The sequence below is a fragment of the Pan troglodytes genome, chromosome 2 (genome assembly GCF_028858775.2).
Source record: "Pan troglodytes isolate AG18354 chromosome 2, NHGRI_mPanTro3-v2.0_pri, whole genome shotgun sequence".
Taxonomy (NCBI): domain Eukaryota; kingdom Metazoa; phylum Chordata; class Mammalia; order Primates; family Hominidae; genus Pan; species Pan troglodytes.
The window spans coordinates 199,766,799-199,776,003 of record NC_086015.1 but is presented as its reverse complement, the minus strand read 5'-3'; positions in this window follow the sequence as shown (position 1 = coordinate 199,776,003).

Below are 9,205 nucleotides of genomic sequence, written 5' to 3'. Positions count from 1 at the left end.
AGTATCTGGGATTACAGTCATGCACCACCATGCCCAGCTAATTTTGTATTTTTAGTAGAGATGGGGCTTCTCTATGTTGGCCAGGCTGGTCTCAAACTCCCAACCTCAGGTGATCTGCCTACCTCAGCCTCCCAAAGTGCTGGGATGACAGGCATGAGCCACTGCGCCTGGCCTAATTTAAATTTTTAAATTCAGTTTTGTCCCAGTGCGTGGTCCAAAAGTGCATCCAGTTGTGCAGGATGGGATCAGAGAGTGGAACTGCAGAGAGAGTCTATGTTGGCAGCAATCAGGAAGGGAGGTGCCGCCTGTACTGGGCCTGGAAGATGGCCCTGGCAGCTCAGCTTCCTCCTTCCCAAACAGGCCCTGGGCTGGGAGAGCCTCTTACTTGTTTCTGCCTCAACTCTAGTCTCTGTACTTCTGCATCCACACCAAAGTGGAGAGAGATCCCCGTCTCTCCAAAGGCTGGGAAGTGCCCTGGTAACCAGGATCCTTACAAGAATTGTGAAGCAAGGCAGTGCCCTTCTCTGTTACCCCCTGGGAAGCCCAGACAGCTGGTTTGGTCTACAAGGGAATCTTTGTTTTTTTCAAGATGGAGTCTTGCTCTGTCACCCAGGCTGGAGTGCAGTGGCGTGATCTCGGCTCACTGCAACCTCCGCCTCCTGGGTTCAAGCAGTTCTCCTGCCTCAGCCTCCCGAGTAGCTGGGATTACAGGAGCCCACCACCACACCTGGCTAATTTTTGTATTTTTAGTAGAGACAGGGTTTCACCATGTTGGCCAGGCTGGTCTTGAACTCCTGACCTCGTGATTCGCCCTCCTCGGCGTCCCAAAGTGCTGGGATTACAGGCGTGAGCCACCGCACCTGGCCTACAAGGGAATCTTAAACTTGACTTGCCACACAACCCTCTGGTACTCTGGCAACTCCTGTGGACTCCTCAGAATCACGTTTTTAAATGTAGAAAATGAAATACATACTCAAGGAGAAGAAATAGACTACATTGAAATACAATTCTATCCATAGACCCCTTGAATCCATGGACTCCAGGTTAAAACGTCCTGAGAGGGCAGCAGATAGTAGTTCAGAATTCAAATGAAAGAGGTAAATGTATTATATAAGGTGAATGTTTTCAGAAGGGCCAACTAAGGTGGAAAATGAAAAGCTAACCTAAGTTTTATTTATATTCAAAATTTCATTTATTATTAAACATAAAAATTTCCAGATCAGCTCTAGTCCATTTACCCCTCTCACATCTTGATATTAACCTCAAAATTCAGGTTTCCCTGGGTGACTTAAAACTCCTTCATTTGTATATTTAAAGCATTTTGGAATTGATTTTTACTTTCAAATTGTACTGCCTCTTAGAGTAATGAATTTCGTGAGTGTACAACCTTCTGCACGAGGTAATACTCCATTTTATTTATTTAAAGCATATCTCCAGGTGTAAGATGCCCTCCCTATACTAACATTCTAGTCTATAATCAAACCGATCAGTTATTCATATGAAGATTGGAAGTTCAGGCATCACATTTAATCGGCCCCGATATGACTGTTCTAGCTCACGCTCCCAGCTCTTGATCTCTTCACTTCCCCTCCTTTAGACTTTGCCTGCCTTGCTGTTTTCTTAAGGCTGAACACTCACAATCAAAGGTAATTTTCCAAATGTGGACATAGAATGTGCGTTGCGCGGCCGGGCACGGTGGCTCACGCCTGTAATCCCAGCACTTTGGGAGGCCAAGGCAGGTAAATCACCCGAGGTCAAGAGTTTGAGACCAACCTGGCCAATATGGCAAAACCCCATCTCTACTAAAAACACAAAAATTAGCCTGGCATGGTGGCGAGTGCCTGTAATCCCAGCTACTAGGGAGGCTGAGGCAGGAGAATCGCTTGAACCCGGGAGGCGGAGGTTGCAGTGAGCGGCTGAGATTGAGCCACTGCACTCCAGCCTGGGCGACAGAGCAAAACTCCGTCTCAAAAAAAAAAAAAAAAGAACGTGCGTTATGATATATTATGTCATATCATAGGAAAGAGTTGCCATCTTCAAGTTAGGCAATTTGAGGAGAGTTTAATAAAGGGACTAGTACCCAGTGTGGTCACGGCAAAGCGGGAGCCCAGGACTTGCCCCAAAGGGCTGTTACTTCCCTAGGTCTGGGGGAGGCAACAATGATCACAGCCCAAAAGGTGAGAGTCCACCGGCGCCTGGAGAGGCTCCTGGAGAAGCCCTGTGACCCTGATCTAGGGAAGCAGCTCCCCGAGGAAGCCCTGCAGGAGGAAACCAGGGGAGCAAACACGCGACCACTCTTCCCTCCCTGACGGGGATCCCTGTTAGGGACCCCAGCTAGAAGACAAAGGACACAGGTCTGCTGAGTGGAGAGCAGGGTGGGAGAGGGTGGACAGTGGATCTGGAAGCTCAGACGGAATACATCCAGCCCGTTGTGATTCTATGCAACAGTGGGATGAATGTGACCTGTTGGTTTTGTTTGTTTGTTTTGTTTTGTGTTGAGACAGATCCTTGCTGTATCGCCCAGGCTGGAGTTCAGTGGTGGGATCTTGGCTCACTGCAACCTCCACCTCCCGGATTCAAGTGATTCTCCTGCCTCAGCCTCCCGAGTAGCTGGGATTACAGGCGTGCACCACCACCCCCGGCTAATTTTTTTTTTTTCTACTTTTTAAGTAGAGATGGGGTTTTACCATGTTGGCTCAGGCTGGTCTTGATCTCCTGACCTCGAGTGATCTGCCCACCTCGACCTCCTAAAGTGCTGGGATTACAGGTGTGAGCCACTGCATCTGGCCACCTGCTTTTTTTGTTTGTTTGTTTTTTTTAACGTTGTCACCTGTTTTACTTCTATTATACTTTTCTAATATGTTATGTGCAGTAGCATCTTTGCACTGAATGTTCTTAAAGAGCCCTTAATGACTTATTCTTTGCCTTGCAATGTGTCATACTAGAAATAGAACTTAAATTATTATTTCCCGAATGTGTGACCAGCCATTTACTTACACCAAAACCTAGTCACTTTTCTTACTGTTAACATAGCTTCACACAATTTCCCCACAGAACTATTCCCATCAGTTTGACTTTTTATTACCTAAAATAACTTAATATTAGTCTCACTATTTATAGCCTATTATTTTTATACTCTCCTCCAGATAATGTATGCAAGCAACTTAAAGTACAATCTGGACTAATGAGGACTCTTTTAATCACTAGTGATAGAAACCCAACTCAAACTGGTGTAGCAGAGGAATTGATCGGTTCATGTTACTAAAAAGTCTGATTTAAAGAAAGACTGGATCCACGCGCTCAAACAATGCTTTCAGGAATCTGTGTCTCCAACTCTCAGCCCTGCTCTCCCCTGACTACCCGGGTGGCATCAAGGGTGCGTTCTGGCAGTTTCAGGCCCACGGCCTGCTAGTTTAGCAATACCAGGGGAAAGAGGGCCTCTTTCAAAACAGTGCAGCAAAAGTCCCAGGACGGAACCCCCTTGGTGTGACCTGGGGTCAAGTGCCTCTTCTGCAATCAGTCACTGTGGCTGGCAGGTGGGATGTGCCTGTTTTTCTGGACTGACTCATGTGCTGATTCCCGAAGCTCCACCCAAACGACATGGGCTCCTGTTGATGGAGTAGGCCCTAAAGAAAAGCAGGTGCTTTCATCAGAAGAGGGGTAGACGTTGTACAGAGGAAAATCATGCTCATCTTCTTCCCAAGGTTAGTACTGATTCCTTAGAAGCGTTACTGTTCATACTTCATCCACAGAAGACCGTTGGTCTCCATCCCTCATTCCTGGTTTCTAAGCAACTCCCCGTTTACCAGAAAACAGCACTTGCAGTCCTAGAATATGTGTAGTTGCTTTTAGAAAGTAAAAAGGTTTTTGAAAGACTTTTCATTTTGTTCTGTACCAAGAAAAATTCTTCTGCCTTGGGATCCTGTTGATCGGTGACCTTACCCCCAACGCTGTGCTCTCTGAAACACGTGCTGTGTCCACTCAGGGTTAAATGGATTAAGGGCGGTGCAAGATGTGCTTTGTTAAACAGATGCTTGAAGGCAGCATGCTCCTTAAGAGTCATCACCACTTCCTAATCTCAAGTACCCAGGGACACAAACACTGCGGAAGGCCGCAGGGTCCTCTGCCTAGGAAAACCAGAGACCTTTGTTCACTTGTTTATCTGCTGACCTTCCCTCCACTATTGTCCTATGACCCTGCCAACCCCCCTCTGCGAGAAACACCCAAGAATGATCAATAAAAAAATAAAATAAAATAAAATAATTACCAAAAAAAAAAAAGGTTTTTGAAAATGTAAATAGATTACCTATAACAAACACACACGTTTCCCCATAACAGAGTTTCAATAGAATAAAATTCCCTCTTAATAGCCTGGTTGTCTTTTCCTGTAATTGCTTGTGTTTCCTGAGGAGTTCATTACAAAGACCAGCTGACTTGTCGAGTTGTATCGCAGTGCAGAGAGCGCCGGACGGAGAGAGAAGCTCACACTTTAGATCCAGCTCTGTTGCTCACAAAGGGCCTTGTTTGTCCATGAGTAAAATGAGGTTGGACAAGAATTCCAAAGTTGATTCCAGCAATAAGAACTTAGAGTTCTATTCTGAAATATGTATTATCAAAGAGATAGGAGGGCAGGCATACCACTCATTTAGGACAGAGAGGTTAAGGTCCTCAGCCTGCAGCCATGGGCCACAGATGGGAGGAAGAGTTGCAACCCCAAATTTCACAGGCTTAAAGAAGTTTATGTGCATTAAAGGATGCAATCAACAGAGGGATAAGACAAACCACGAGACAGGAGAAAACATTTGTGAATCACATATCTGATAAGGAGTTAATATCCAGAATATATAAAGAAATTTTATAACTCAACAACAACAACAAAAACAACCTCACTTAAAAATGGGCAAAGGGCTTAAGTAGACAATTCTTCAAAAAAGATAAACAAATGACTAACAAACCTACGAAAAGATGCTCAACAGCACTAATCATTAGGAAAATGCAAATCAAATCTTAGTGAGATATCACCTTATACCTATGAGGATGGCCGCTATAAAACACACACACAAGGCTTGGCGCAGTGGCTCATGCCTATAACCCCAGCACTTTGGGAGGCCAAGGCGGGCGGATCACGAGGTCAAGAGATGGAGACCATCCTGGCCAACATGGTGAAACCCCGTCTCTGCTAAAAATACAAAAATTAGCCGGGCGTGGTGGCTGGCACCTGTAATCCCAGCTACTCAGGAGGCTGAGGCAGGAGGATCACTTGAACCCGGGAGGCGGAGGTTGCAGTGAGCCAAGATCACACCACTGCACTCCAGCCTGGTGATAAAGGGAGACTCCGTCTCAAAAAAAAAAAAACAAACAAACAAAAATAAAAACAAAAAAACATACACACAAACCTGAAAGCAACAAGTGTTAGAAAAGATGTAGAGAACCTGGAAGTCCTGTGCACTGCTGGTGGGAATGTAAAATGGTGCTGCCAGTATAGAAAACAGTGTGATAGCTCCCTAAAACCTTAAAATAAGAATTACCACAGAACCCAGCAATTCTGCTTATGGGAATATACCCACAAGCACTGAAAGCAGCCAGGGGCTGTGGAGAGGGAGAAATAATGTTTAGTGTATGGAGAGTTCATTCTGAAAGATGAAACACTCCTGCAGATTGGACAACAGTGGGGATACACTTAACACTGTTGAACTGCACTGTTACAAATGGTTAAGATGGTAATTTTTTGTTACATGTATTTTACCACGATTTTTTTTTTTTTTTTTTTTGAGACAGAGTTTCACTCTTATCGCCCAGGCTGCAGTGCAATGGCGCCATCTCGGCTCACTGCAACCTCCGCCTCCCGGGTTCAAGCGATTCTCCTGCTTCGGCCTCCTGAGTAGCTGGGATTACAGGTGCCCACCACCACACCCGGCTAATTTTTGTTTTTAGTAGAGATGGGGGTTTTACGATATTGGCCAGGCTGGTCTCGAACTCCTGACCTCGAGCAATCTGCCCGCCTCGGCCTCCCAAATTGCTGGGATTACAGGCGTGAGCCACCATACCTGTCCTACCACAATTTTTAAAAGAACTTTAAAGCTGGAAGGGAACTTAGAGATCTTTTAGTCCAAACCCTTCGTTTTACAGAGAGGAAAACTGAGGCCCTAAGTGTAACATCATTTACGCAAGAACAGAACACAGTAGCAGAGACGGAAGCTCCATCTCTCAGCGCTGCTGTGATATCTTCATTTTACACGTCGGCTTAGCTGGGCCACAATGCCGAGATGTGGTGGGGTTTTTTAATAGAAAAAAAATGGACCCATTGACTTTTCAGAGCAGTATGTGGTTAAACATTATTCCGGATGTCTTTGTGAGGATATTTTTGGATAAGATTAACATTTAAATCAGTGGACTTTAAGCAAAGCAGATTACCCTCCATAATGCGAGTGGGCCTCATCCAGTCTGCTGAAGGCCTGAAACAAAAAGACTGCTCCCTGAAGGAAGAGGAAGTTCTCCAGCCTGCTAGCTCACGCTGCAGATTTTGGACTAGCCCACCTCCATAATCTATGTGAACCGATTCCTTAAAAACATCTCTTTCTCTGTATACATGTCCTTGAGAATCCTAACGTATCTGCCTTTTCTTTTTCTGACCAATTGTGACTTTTAAATAAACATCACTTGGCTGAGTGCGGTGACTCATGCCTGTAATTCCAGCACTTTGGGAGGCCGAGGCAGGCAGATCACTTGAGGTTGGGAGTTCGAGACCAGCCTGACCAACATGGAGAAACCCCATCTCTACTAAAAATCCAAAAAAAAAAAAAAAAAAATTAGCCAGGCGTGGTGGTGCACGCCTGTCATCCCAGCTACTTGGGAGGCTGAGGCAGGAGAATCGCTTGAACCAAGGAGGCGGAGGTTGCAGTGAGCCGAGATTGCGCCACTGCACTCCAGCCCGGGCAACAAGAGCAAAACTCCGTCTCAAAAAGATAAAATAAAATAAAATAAACATCACCTGACATTTGTGTGATGCCACAGCAACCATGCAGACTTCTCTTTGGTCACAAGAGAGGAAAAGAAACACAATAAAGGAGTCACAATCAAGGGGTCACAATCAAGGGGTCACAGTCAGAGGGTCACACTGTTAGCACTAATGCAGGGGTTAATCTTAGCATCACTGATGGGAGAACAACCAGAATATGTCTTCCACCATGGTGCGCACGAAGCACCCAGCAGCACTTAGGATATATCCTTGCTAAAAGTGTCTAACTTGAATTAAATCAAATGTTAACATCTCATTGATCATTTATAGGAAATAAAGGACACAGAAGAACCAGCTAGAACACTGTAACTGCAGCCATAAAAATGAATGAAATGCGGCCGGACGCGGTGGCTCACGCCTGTAATCCCAGCACTTTAGGAGCCTGAGGCAGGTGGACCACTTGAGGCCAGCAGTTTGAGACCAGCCTGGCCAACATGGCGAAACCCCGTCTCACCTGAAAATACAAAAATTAGCCGGGCATGGTGGCGCGCACCTGTAATCCCAGCTACTCAGGAGGCTGAGGCAGGAGAATCGCTTGAAGCCGGGAGACGGAGGTTGCAGTGAGTTGAGATCGCATCACTTCACTTCAGTCTAGGTGGCAGCGTAAGACTCTGTCTCAACAACAACAACAAAAAAATGAAATTATGTCCTTTGCAGCAACATGGGTGGAGCTGGAGGCCATTATCCTAGGTGAACTAACTCAGAAACAGAAACTCCAATACTGCATGTTCTTACTTCTAAGTGGGAACTAAACAATGGGCACACATGGACATGAAGATGGAATGGACTCCAGAAGGGGGGAGGGTAGGAGGGATGAGGGGCAAAAAATTACCTATTAGGTACAATGTGCACTATTGGGTGATGGGTACACCAGAAGCCCAGTCCTCACCATAATGCGATATAACCCATGTGGCCGGGTGCGGTGGCCCGCACCTGGAATCCCAGCACTTCATAACCCACGTGGCCGGGCGCGGTGGCCCACACCTGGAATCCCAGCACTCTGGGAGGCCAAGGTGGGAGGATCACTTGAGGTCAGTAGTTCAAGACCAGCCTGACCAACATGATGAAACCCTGACTTTACTAAAAAAATACAAAAATTAGCCAGGCGTGGTGGCGGGTGCCTGTAGTCCCAACTACTTAGGAGGCTGAGGCAGGAGAATCACTTGAACCCAGGAGGCAGAGGTTGCAGTGAGCTGAGATCGTGCTACTGCACTCCACCCTGGGCAACAGAGCAAGACTCTGTCTCAAAAAAAAGAAAAAACAAACAAACAAACAAACAAACAAACAAACAAAAAACCATGTAACAAACATGCGCATATACCCCATCAGTCTAAAAAAAAAATGTAGGTCGGCATTTGAGTCAGAATTGGTATGTTGTATGATGTGGATAGTGATTGAGGATTTTCTTTTTTCCAATATAACTAGAATAAATTTCAGGTTATTCTGAAAATAAATAAATAAATAAATAAATAAACATGAAAAAGCTAGGCTGGGCACGGTGGCTCACGCCTGTAATCCCAGCACTCTGGGAGGCCAAGGTGGGCAGATCACTAGAGGTCAGGAGTCTGAGACCAGCCTGACCAACATGGTGAAACCCCATCTCTACTAAAAGTACAAAAATTAGCCAGGTGTGATGGCGGGCTCCTGTAATCCCAGCTACTCGGGAGGCTGAGGCAGGAGAACTGCTTGAACCCAGGAGGCGGAGGTTGCAGTGAGCCGAGATTGTGCCATTGCACTCCAGCCTGGGCAACAGAGCAAGACTCCATCTCAAAAAAAAAAAAAGATAAAAGAAAAAGCTAAATTCCCATTGCTCCCAAGCTGAACAAATTCATGAATTTGAAATACTACCATGTGTATGTTTATTACCTCTGTTACTGGGACTCTATAGACTGAATACTTCTTGAAAAAAATTATTCTTGGGCACTGTGGCTCACACCTGTAATCCCAGCACTTTGGGAGGCCAAGGCAGGCGGATCATAAGGTCAGGAGTTTGAGACCAGCCTGCCCAATATGGTGAAACCCCGTCCCTACTAAAAATACGAAAATTAGCTGGACGTGGTAGCATGCGCCTGTAGTCCCAGCTACTTGGGAAGCTGAGGCAGGAGAATCATTTAAGCCTGGGAGGTGGAGGTTGCAGTGAGCCGAGATTGCACCACAGCACTCCAGCCTGGGTGACAGAGCCAGACT